This window comes from Oryctolagus cuniculus, chromosome 3 (genome assembly GCF_964237555.1).
Source record: "Oryctolagus cuniculus chromosome 3, mOryCun1.1, whole genome shotgun sequence".
Lineage (NCBI taxonomy): Eukaryota > Metazoa > Chordata > Mammalia > Lagomorpha > Leporidae > Oryctolagus > Oryctolagus cuniculus.
In genome coordinates this window covers 78,269,383-78,281,353 of record NC_091434.1, presented here as the reverse complement: position 1 = coordinate 78,281,353, position 11,971 = coordinate 78,269,383, and the positions used below count along the sequence as shown (strand labels likewise).

Sequence of the window (11,971 nt, the reverse complement as noted above, 5' to 3'; positions counted from 1 at the left end):
TTTGATTTCAGACTCGTCGTCTTCTCTTTCTGAGCAGTACACTTTTTTGACAGTAGAGGGCACTTTGAATTTAGACAAAGCCCAAGAAATCTCTGAATCTTCAGAGAGCTTTTGTTTGATTATCAAGAAATAAAATACAATTTTAGTCTGTGTTTTAGATGATGCATATTTTAAACTGCATGGTATAAAAATCTGTTTCTATTATGTGAAATCATTTTCTCCTTTTGTATTGTTTCATAAAAATACTGTAATATGAATTTCATGCAATGTCACTGTTTGGAAGAGATCCGTGGTAATATGACAAAAAATTGTTATCAACCTGTGAATGAACAAATCTTTGATTTTTATTTAATGAAAAGAGCCATTGAAGAACAAAAATGCATGTATACATTAAGCAAAAACCTCAAAAAATACATCAAAATACTAACATCACAGTGTAAAAATATAAAATAATGAAATCAGAGGCACAAGAATTCCATTCATCCTAGTTCCTTTTTAGAAAGCTACTTAAAGGTTATTCTTGGTGAGAGTTAAATTTTCATTTATCACTTTATTAAAATTCTTTTAATCTAGTATTTGCAAATAGTATTAAAATAATCTGATGGTCAGTTTTCTTAATTCTTTTTAAGGAAATTCTTTTCGAATTTGTGTGAAATGCATCAACATGTTGCTGAAATTTATGCAAAATACTTCATCTAAATATATATGTCTTTCTAATACAAAGAAATAACTTGATAACATTCCTTTAGGTAACAAATGTAATCTTACTTATAAATATTCTACTCCATTTCAAAGAACCAAAAACCAAAATACAATGCATTTTAAAATTTCAAAATAGTCTATTACAATTTCTGTATCTTTTGTCACCACATCAAATAATTACTTCCTTGATTTTTAAGGCACTAAGTTCTTTCACCCCTCCAAATGTTCATTTTCCCATGCACTTGAATACCTGTTGCCGTATTTGGAGAAGTAAAAAATTTGAAGTTTGACTCTGTTCAACCCAACGAAGAATGGACCTACTTGGTGACATCCCCAGTTTTACCCTTCATGTAGTTTATACTTGAAAAGAGGACATGAAAGACACAGAATGAATCTATCTAATTCTCTAGCAAGTAAACAATGTGCCTGAAATCTTCAATGGTAAAATGCCCAAGTGTACAAATACATAATTGTTTGGCAGAACAGTATGTGAAATATTATAAACTTCTGGGCATAGTTAAATGGTCATATGGAGTAGTTTTAAGTGAAAGTAAACAGGATGAATACAAATGCCAAAAGAAATGTACAATTAGTTTTGCCTGAGAATTTAACAGAGACAAATCCGTACTTTCAAAAAGGGTTTATTGATTGTTTGCTTATCTAAATAAGGAAAAATAAAATTAAATGCTTCCACTTACCCTGACATCCAAAATTATGAGAAAAAAATAATATAGAGATGTGTGCCTCACATGTAACCTTGCCCTGTGTAATTTTCATAAATGAAAAGCAAATAAACAGCAATTGTCTGTACCCTAAATGCACTGAGTGTCCAGTCATATTTATCCTTACTCCTTGCCTCATTTATTATTGCTGGTAAACTGTGTATTTGCCACTAACACTGTCTGAATAGATTTGAAACAGTAAGTGTAACGGGCTCAAATGGACAGTGCCTATTATCTCTTCCCTTTTCTCCCGTGCCCTTTTATGGCCTATAACTTCATTCAATCTGTAGCTACATTTATGTTCCTTTTACAACAAAAAGGGTCATAATGCTGCCTCTGATAATACTGAAATTGCCTAATTTGTTCATCTTCTTGCAAGGCCTCGGAGCTGGTCACCTTCTCAAGTTATGCCTGGGTTTGTCCCCATCAACTTTGGTGAAAATTAAGATTCCCGTTTAGGCACCGGCCATCTCGCCCACGAAATGCCTCAGGGCTGGACGAATCAACCAGAGAGAGAGGTGGTGGGGACGAGGCGAGGCCTAGTCTCACTGGCCCGGGGAACTCTCTCTCTCTCCCCCAGCCGCAGGGACCCCCACTGGAGCAAGCCGAGGCGTCCCCAGCGAGCTTCTAGGCGGGGAGGGGGCAGTTCTGCAAATCCCCAAGGCTGGGAGCAAGCTGCCCTGCCGGTCAGCTGACGCTGCGAAGGGGAGAGTGAAGGAATGAGAGGAATTTGCTTGCTCAGAAGATGGGAGCGATAGGGACTCCCCATTCCGACCCCGAGCGCGAGCAGGCGCGGGGGCGAAGCCGGGCCTCCCCGCAGCTGTTGCCACTCGGGCTGTCAGCGCGGCGGCCTCTGCTTGCGGCCGCGCTGCTGGGACTCTGATGGCCGTGCGGGGCCGGCCGCGGCAGCTGCTACTGCCTTGACTGTTGCCCCTGACCCTTCTGCTGTTTCTTCCTTGATTTTAGCATCAGCTTTTTTTCTCCCCCTCTCCTTTTTCCTGGCAGCACCTCTTGCAAAAAGGCAGAAAACAGCCTCCACATTTGCTAGATAGAGCGCGTGGGTGCGGGGGAGAGAGGCCGGGGCGGAGTGCTCCAGGCTTCGAACAAAGCTGGGATCCCGGGCCCCTCCTGTCCCTTCTCCCCGCTCTGGTTAGCGGTGTCCTTCCCGCTGCAGCAATGCTTTGTCAGCCTCGTGCCGGGAGCGAACTCCCGCACCGTCTCCTCCTGCCTGCTGACTTTGAAGGATGCTTCACCCCTCACCCCCTCCAACAAGGGAGAAGAAATTCCAAAGATAGAATGGGGAGGTAAGTTCTCTAAGATCACTTCACGTATTGCAACCCAGATTTTACTGGAATTCATGTGATTGAAAGCGGATCTTCAAGTCCTGGGAAAATAAAATAACACCCAAATGGAAGAGTATGGCAGGTTGGGGAGCAATTAACTGCTAATTTGGAAGAGCGCTTCTTGAGGATTTTCCAGACCTGCCCATTCTCATCACTTCCTTCTCTGAGCTTCTCCTTCCCCCTTTCAAGGCCAAAAGCTGGGTATGATTCAGCGCATAAAAATATGTCACAGCAATTGGAATTTACCCTTTGACCCTCTGCTCACTCAGCACCACCTCTGTCCTCCCCCAACACCCTAGCTCACTCTCGTGCACGCGCGCGCGCGCACACACACACACACACACACACACTGCAATTCACTTGCGAGCTCTGTTTTCGCTAAACAGATGGCTGTGTTACTGGTCAAAACTGCCTTTTGTACACAGGATAAAACTTCTAAAATTCTTAAGATAGGACCTGTTTGCCAAAAGAGCTGAAAGCCACATTTTCTGCCCTGCGTACCTGATTCCTGAGACAGTTTATTAGGGAGGGAGATGGTCTATAGATTTTATATGCAAAGGCACAAAAAGAAAACTGTTAGTCAATAGTAATCTCTCTTTTAACACCAGTCTTATTCTTTATGAAATGTGTTTCTGTGGCTCAGTGTGGGATGGTCATATTCAGTATTAAAAATGAGGAAGCACAATTCTTTCAGGGATTCTGGGGTTTAGATTTAAAACATGTAGGAAAGGGGGAGAAAGAGGACAATTTTCCAGTTCTAAAAACCTGTTCACCTCTCCAAATAATTTTTCCTTGCTTTTGTGCAGTGAAAGCCCCATTACAAGCTATGAACAAATAGTGCTAAGTGTTTTGTACAGTTTCTTTTTGTGTATGTGAAGCCCAAAAAGCCAAGAAAATGGGCAAAAAACTGATCCAGGCCACCAGGTCCAGTTCAAATCCACAGAGACATTTCTAGTGCTTTATTTGAACTATTACTAAATGAAATGCTTTCTTCCTTAGAGCTTGGCTGAGCACTAATTTTCCAAAACACAAATACAACTTCTGGTGAAATGTTAGAAATAGCTTAACTGTGGCACTACAACATTGCACATTCCCAAATTAACAATGCTGCTTGGCCTGAACATGGTACCAGTCCTCCAATCACATTTGGAGATTCTCCAAAGATCCAGGAAACATTTGAATCCAGAGGGTGGAGAACAAAATGAACTAGTTAAATGTTACTTTCTCCATGACCATAGTGACTGGAAATGACGAATTGAAGCAGTTTCTGGTAATTCATTACCAGATGCCTAAGTAATGACTAACTGATACACTAAAAAAAGAAATTGCCAGACAAGAGTTAAGTCGTTTTTAACATTAATATAATCATGCTCTCTCTCTTCTCTCTCTTTATTTTTTTTTTGAAACAATTATTTCTATCCTTTGTGTTTGCACAACATGCTGCTAATACTGATGAGAAATTACAATGGGAATACAAATACGTAAAGAATTAGGCAAGTTCTTTTCTAAATTAGCACCATTTCCCCCAAATCTGGGAAAAGATGTCTCCAAATTTCCTGTAGCAGTTATTCATATTTGTTCATAATAGTTCTATTTGTCATATCACAGAAGATGGTAATTCAGCGATATTTAGTGAGTTTTTAGGCAATGACAGTTTCTCTGTATTGTTTCTACATGATGATCAAGATTTTCTGGCTTTTTTCTTCTTTTTTTATACTCTCAATTTTTATTGAAATTCAAGGATATAAAAACTTAAAAATAAATATGCAAATATACTTAGAAACTTATCATTTTCACAGATCAGTGAGGTCCGCCATTTTTCTTGAAACCTGGGCACCAACTGTTGGTCAAAAATACTTTTATGGAATTCTTTGTACTTTAAATAAACTACTACTCCAAGATCTACCATATGTATCTCATTTATCTTGAAGGCACAGAGTTTCATAGACCTTTTGGTGAGCTTTGCACTGAAATATTTGTCTCCTATGTGCAATCTCCAGCAGTTTTTCAACTCAGTGCAGACTTGTTAATCACTTTCATCAAATTAGGGTAAAATATGTATCTTAAAGGGTTTGCCAATATTTCATTTTGTGCAAAAAGCAAATCATTTTGAAAAATCGAGCATAAGTTTAATTTTCTGCTCTTTTTACCAATATTACATCTCTATGTGGGTTTCATATAATGAACATCACAGAGGGGAAAAATTGTTGTTTCCTTTGGCATTTCTCATTTTAGGTGGTAGAAAAATATGCATCTGCTTTTCCTGTGGAGAGGGAGATAATATGATAACCTTCTGATTATATACATAAGTGGAAACTGATCAGCTTCTCTTGTGGTTCCTTTTTTTTAAGGGCATGTTCCAGTTGGATTGTGCTAATGCACATATTCATGAATCTCTCCAAACAGGATTCACTGCTCTCCAGGGAACCCTTGAAGTATGCATCATTGTTTCAATGAAGTATCTTCATTATAAAACATAGGGACTATAAAAGGTGAATACCATTCACTAGTGCTTAATATAATCTCTCGCTTTCCTTCCACCTTGATTTTTCTCTGTCTTTCCTTCCCTGCCTCTCATGTCCCCTTCCTCCTTTCCTTTCTTCTTTCTTTCTGTCTTTTTCTTTCTTATAACAAATAATAAAAATGACAAAGAATCATTAGAGATATCAGACACAATAGGGAAAGTGCTTTTGTTTTCAAAGTCCAGCTTAATTTCCTCTGAAAGGTTTTATGGATGGAATAGAAAACTTAACTCTAAAGCTCAAAAATGCTTATATTTGTATAAACATTTTATTTGATGCAAAATAGGTTAGGGAGGGCCGGCGCCGTGGCTCAATAGGCTAATCCTCCACCTTGCAGCGCCGGCACACCGGGTTCTAGTCCCGGTTGGGGCGCCGGATTCTGTCCCGGTTGCCCCTCTTCCAGGCCAGCTCTCTGCTATGGCCAGGGAGTGCAGTGGAGGATGGCCCAGGTGCTTGGGCCCTGCACCCCATGGGAGACCAGGAAAAGCACCTGGCTCCTGGCTCCTGCCATCGGATCAGCGCGGTGCGCCGGCTGCAGCGGCGGCCATTGGAGGGTGAACCAATGGCAAAGGAAGACCTTTCTCTCTCTGTCTCTCTCTCTCACTGTCCACTCCGCCTGTCAAAAAAAAAAAATAGCTTAGGGAAATTTCTGATCTGTGCATATGCATAAGTTTCTTGCCAAAGGTGAGAGATACAGTAAGTAGGAAAACCCTTTAATGTAGGCAATGAAGGCACTGTGGTAGGAACAATGTGATGAAAAGAGGCCCCAAATTTCTTCAGCTCGTTGACACTATTACAAATGGAATTCTTGAACTGGTCAGTCTTTAATTCGCACTTACACTAATGCACACTACATATTCTATATGTCCCCCTTGTTTTTAGAGTTCTTCCAGAGAACCTGAGATTCAGGGAGTTCTACTAATGTGCATGTTACAAAGAGGCCTTTATTAAAGAGAGCATGAATGGACTTCTGAGTGAGACTACAAAAGCTCCATACTGCAGTCGGGTATAATGGGGTGCTTTATAGGGAAGGAGCACTGTCTTTTGGCTATGAAGAACAGTTTAATACATCTATTGCAAGAAAACAAAGGAGTTGTGTAGCTCAAAAATTAGGGTATTCACATCCAGATCTATTACTGGTGGAGTGTAGAGAACTCAGAATTCAGTGTAAAATGATATTGTCATCCAACATAGCACACTGTGGAATGTGGCATTCCTTGGATGTAAGCTGTATAATCATCCAAATAGGTTGCTCAAGTCACAAATAACTGGCACTCTGTGATTCTCTAGTGATTAACAACCAAAAATAGTAATTCTTAGTGACACTAAAAATAAGATGAGACATCTATGATTAAGCAGGAAATGACAAATGCAATTCAAGACACTATATATTCAAGTTTTATCAAGTTTCTCAGAGAAAATTAATTGAGGCTAATATTTTTAAGAGTTATAAGGGGCATAGCACATACCACATTTAGCCAATGATTTATTGTTGCAATTTAAATCACTGATTCAAATGGACAGGCAAATCTCACAACTCTGTAGTCTAACAGGCTCTGAGCTGAAAGGAGGGGGTGGAAACAAAAACTCAACGACTCAGCAGCAAGCTACAGAAGCTCCTAGTGTCAGCTGAATAGGCTGACAGGTAAACTATAGTAATACTCTCCCTCCTCACCATGAGAATTAGCAAGATCACAGCCAGTTCCATGCTTCTAAGTAACTGAATTACTTTCAACCCTCTTTTACTGTGATTGCTGCCAACGGTTGATACCGTTGATCATACTCTCATTCTTTTGGCTTTCCCCCTGTCCGCCTTTATCACTTTGCCCTAATCCTTTATAGCCAGTGTTATACTTGACTTCTTGAGTTCCATATCTTCAGCCTGCTCTTCAAATGGAGGAACTCCTCTCAATTCAGCTCTCAGTCTCTTGCTGTTCCCATTCTAAGCTGCTTGCTTTAATTATCTCAACCAATTTTATGATATTAATTATTTATCTACTGATGATCCTGGCTCAATAGCCCAAATCATGATCTTTCCTGTGAGCCCAGGCTTATATAATCCACTCTTTCCTAAAAAGCACTTGGATCGTTCATAAGCACTCTGAATTCAACATGTTCAAAGCTGAATTCATATCATCTTCCCCCATCTCACACATTCTATATATTTTCTTTCTCCCGTGTTTCCTTAGAATGGTATCATCACCCAAAGTGTTGCTTATGTCAGAAAATTATGGATCATTCTTCTCTTTCATCCTGTATTACCCACTAGTCAGTAGTTTTTATCCTAAACTACAGATTTTTCTCCAGCTCCATTACAACTCTCATAGTTCAAACTACTGTGATCATTAGTTTTTGCCACAAAATTCAGCTCTTGTCTCTGCTTTTAATTATACTTTCTTCAAATATTTCCTCCCCATTGTTCTAAAATACAAATTAGCCATGACAGAAGCAAAACTGTGTTTGTGTTGAGTAGAGTACAAGGGGAAGAAGATACATAACATTTTGCATATCATGGTATCGCAAATATTCACCCAATCTTTTAGCAAATCTGGTTGAGTCTATCTTCGATGTATGTTTTAAATGATAGTATGTGAATGAATTGTCCCTGCTTGGCCTCATATGTTAGACCTTATTTTCCAGGAGTCTATTCTTTTTTTTTTAATTTGGTAAATTTATTTTGAACTTTTTCATATATATTATTTTTACAAAGCTGAAATTCCATTCTATGGGCACAATGTCATGTGCTTATAGTCTATACTAAAAGGAATATAATAATATTTAAGATAAATTGTACTGTCCCTGAATGTTGGATTTTCTAGAACTCTGAAGGGAAGTGCAAGGAAATGTTAGACTATGTTCTTGGTGCAAATATAAATAACAGACTGATCAGTTTGATATGTTATTCCATTTGCAATAATGTGAATGAAATGGAGAATTGTGTGCCTGTTTTCATTTTGTGTGTCAACTCAAAACCCTCTAGTGCCTTTCATTTCAATCAAAGAAATGTCAAACTTTTAATGGCCCATGAGGACCTATATGAACTATGCCCTAGGGTGACCTATTTTATTTTATCCCCTAAAACTCCTCCTGTAGCACACCGAGGTCTCAACATTTGGCATCATAGACCAAAGGAATTGGGAAGACCAAAGTCAATAAGCTCTTGGTACGATATCCAAGTCCTGCAGCTGTCTGGCTTGGAGACCTTAGGCAAATCGGTTTCTTCATCTGCAAAACTAGAATAAAATGCTGACTTTAAAGGGCCATTGTAAGGTTTTAGATATGTAATAAGATATACAGCTGCCATGAAAAATGTGCTACATATTTTTACTTTTTCCTCATTTAATCATCTTCAAAACCAACTCACAAAACATTTCCTATCTTGAAGCAATATATAATTAGTTTTTCCTGAAAAAATGATTTTTATTAACTTATAAAGCTAAGAGTTCATACTTATATTCTATAATAGAGACTGGATTTTAAAATACATCTTTGTTGTTTATTTTATCATCAAAAAGTTCAATGAATTGCCATTATTTATCATTATGATTTAAAATCATGAATATTCTCATTATCCCACCTCTTATCTTTATATATTAATATAATTAATGGTTCTGAGTCTCAATTTCTTAGCCATAATATAGGATAAAAAACTACCATGCAGCTTATAGCAGAAGGTTAAGCAAGATATACAGGTAAGACAGCTCAGTGGTGATGACTGGGTCCAGCAAGGCAAGCCACCACTTGCTCAACCAGCATTCTGTATCAGTGTCAGCTGGAATCCCAAATACTGTGCATCCAATCCAGCTTTCTGCTAATGCACATAGGAAGGTAGAAGATGATGCCCCAATACTTGGACCCCTGTCTCCCATGTGGGAGACCAGGATGGAGTTCCCGGTTCCCGGCTTCAGCCTGGCCCAGGCCTAACTGTTGCAGCCCTTTGAGAAGTGATCCAGCAAGTAAACCATCTCTCTCTCTCTTTATCTCTTCTTTCTCTCTCTCCTGTTACTTTGCCTTTAAAATTAATATTTTTAAAAAAAATGGTAATGAACATAGCAGAAGTAATGGAAGTTATTTTAGAAGTAGTAATTTTTGTCTCCCTACAAAAGCCTGAGTCTTGAAAAAAAATTTTGAATGATCTTGGAAACTCTTCTTTATTATTACTCTCTTCATATTCTTAAGGGAAAAATAAATTTCTTTGTTCCCAGACTATTTTTCCTAGCAGGAAAAAAGTAAGAATATCCTGCCAAAGATTTCACAAAATATAAGGATACACTTAAGAGCATTCATCGATGGAACTTAAAGTTTTATAACACTGTTTATCTGGTTAATACTGAAGACAAATGATTGATAAACCAAACTATAAAAACCTGTCCCAGGGGCTTTTGGTTAGACAGTGATTAAGAAGGCACTTGGGATGCCTGCATCTCATCGCAGAGTGCCTGCGTTTGAATCTCTGCTCCCCATTCCAGCTTCCCAGTAGTGTTTACCTTTGGAGGCAGCACTGATGTTTTAAGTGGCTGGGTCTCCGCCTCCTATGTAGGAAACTCAGATTGAGTTTCAGGCTTAGACTTCAGTCTAGCCCAGCCCCAGGTATTGCAGGCATTGGGGAGTGAACCAGCATATGGGAGATTCTCTCTCTCTCTCTCTCTCTCTCTCTGCTCCTCTCCCTCTCTTTCTATGTTATTCCATCTGTCTCTATGTCTCTGCCTCTGCAATAAACAAAAGAAAAATAAACTGTGCTGTAAGCCGTGGTGGTTTTTCTCAGTGATATTAGAATATAAAAAAGAAATATTAAACCAAGCTTCCAATAAAACAACAGCGGAAAAAGTCCACTCAGGGAAGTTACACTTTCTCTGCTCAAATGCCTGTGTGTGTGTACGCTCACACTTCTTCATATCTTGATTTTAGTTCGTGAGGATAATTGTTCTGTGAAAAATATTTTCCTAGCAAATATAACCATCAGCGATTGAAAACAATCCTGGGGGATGGGACAGGGAAGTCAGGAAAATGACTGGAACAGGACATTAGCACACTTTTTACCCAATCTTTAGTCTGGGGCAAGGTCAGCCGACAATGCATTTTCCACCTCCTGAAGAAGATACACATCATCATTAAAGTGGCAAAGAGCTGGGCTATATATCAAGCACATACTCTGTATTTTGCTTGAATTTCACTACATGCATTGTATTATTTTACTACCAGATCACACAGTTCTTCCATATGAATCAAGCATCAAATGCATTTTTTGATAGAGTCAGGAAATCAGTATGAATGAGATAGCATTTTTATAAAAGTCAAAGGAGAATACTCAAGGCCCTTCAGCCAGATTCCTCTGAGGCTAAGATTCATTGTCATATCAAGGAGGCTGCCATGGAGAGACTTGGTTTTTAAAGATGCAAGTTCCATACACAGCTTTAACTCTCACTGGTGGTATACAACAAAAATAATAATGACAATAAATAGCAATAAAGAAACCAAACAAAAAACCCACAAACAAGCAAGTAAAAACCTCATTCTTTGCATATCTTTTATGTGCCCTGGTGTTCCATGGGAGCAACTAATGCCACATATCCCCTGAACTCCATGTCATAAAGCCATAGGGGATGCACTTGAATAAATATATTGCTCCACTTGTTTATTTTATACATGTTTATTCTTGCCCTTTTACATCTCAGGCACCATTCTAGACAATGAGAACAGACACAGAACAAAACAGGTCCCCCAAACACTACAGAAAACTGACTGCATAGAACTTATATCCTAGTAAGTATTAGCATACATGCAGCAAAAGATATAATCAAGATAAGTAGTATATTACACAAGTCCTGTGGCTAATATAACCTACAGAAAGAGAATGCAGGCTCGACTTTTAAATATGTAGCCTTAAAAGGCCTGAGACAATGATATTCCAAGAAAGACCTAAAGAAGGTAAGAGAAAACTCAAGCAGATCTTTAGAGGAGAATTCCAGGAAAGAATAGCAACTACAAAGACCCTGTGGCTGGAGTATAAGGGATGCAAGTGAGAAGCAGCAAGAAGGTCCCTTACCTAAAGCACCTGTGCAAAAGGAAGAGCAGCAGGAGATGGGACCAGAGAAATGAAGGAGGGGCAGGATTGTTCAGGACCTCAATAACATGGTCTCCCTTGATATCACAGGGACACAGTATGTTGAGGGCATAAGGCAGGGAGAGAATGACAGAAGCAGAGAGAACAGTAACACGCTGTTGTAACAGTCCATGAATGAGTCGATGGTATTGCTAAGGCAATGCTAAGAAGTTACCTGATCCTGGATAGATTTTGAAGGCAGAGCTGACTGCTGTTACTGATAGGTTGGAGAAGTATTTCTAATATCATGCTATAAAACGTGGAAGAGGAATTTTGGTCTCTTTTTTTTTTTTTACTTACCATTCACCACTTTTAATTATGCATAAAACATAGATTAATTTTGTCTCAAAGGTTAGGAAAGCCTTTACAGGAAAATGGCATTTGACTTTGAACTTGCATTTTAAGAATGACTAGAACTTTTCTAGAATAATAACTTTAATGAAATCAGTGTCAATGGGAGGTGGAAAAATTGCATTCATAAAACACAAGAGGGTATTGCTTCATGACCTGATAGGGAGAGTGTGAGTGGTACACATAAATATATGCACCTGCGCCAAGAACTTCTGATCACACAAAAAG

General features: G+C 38.9%; 1 long non-coding RNA gene across 2 annotated transcripts in view; it reads left to right on the top strand.

The window, feature by feature from the left end:
- Positions 1 to 1,991: 1,991 nt before the first annotated feature.
- LOC103348766 (uncharacterized) overlaps positions 1,992 to 11,971 on the top strand; it is a 49,243-nt gene continuing 39,263 nt past the window's right edge. For both annotated transcript variants that reach the window (XR_011387586.1, XR_517063.4), the window contains exons 1-2: positions 1,992 to 2,728; positions 5,119 to 5,259. This is a non-coding gene — a long non-coding RNA (uncharacterized lncRNA). The remainder of the gene's footprint in view (positions 2,729 to 5,118; positions 5,260 to 11,971) is intronic.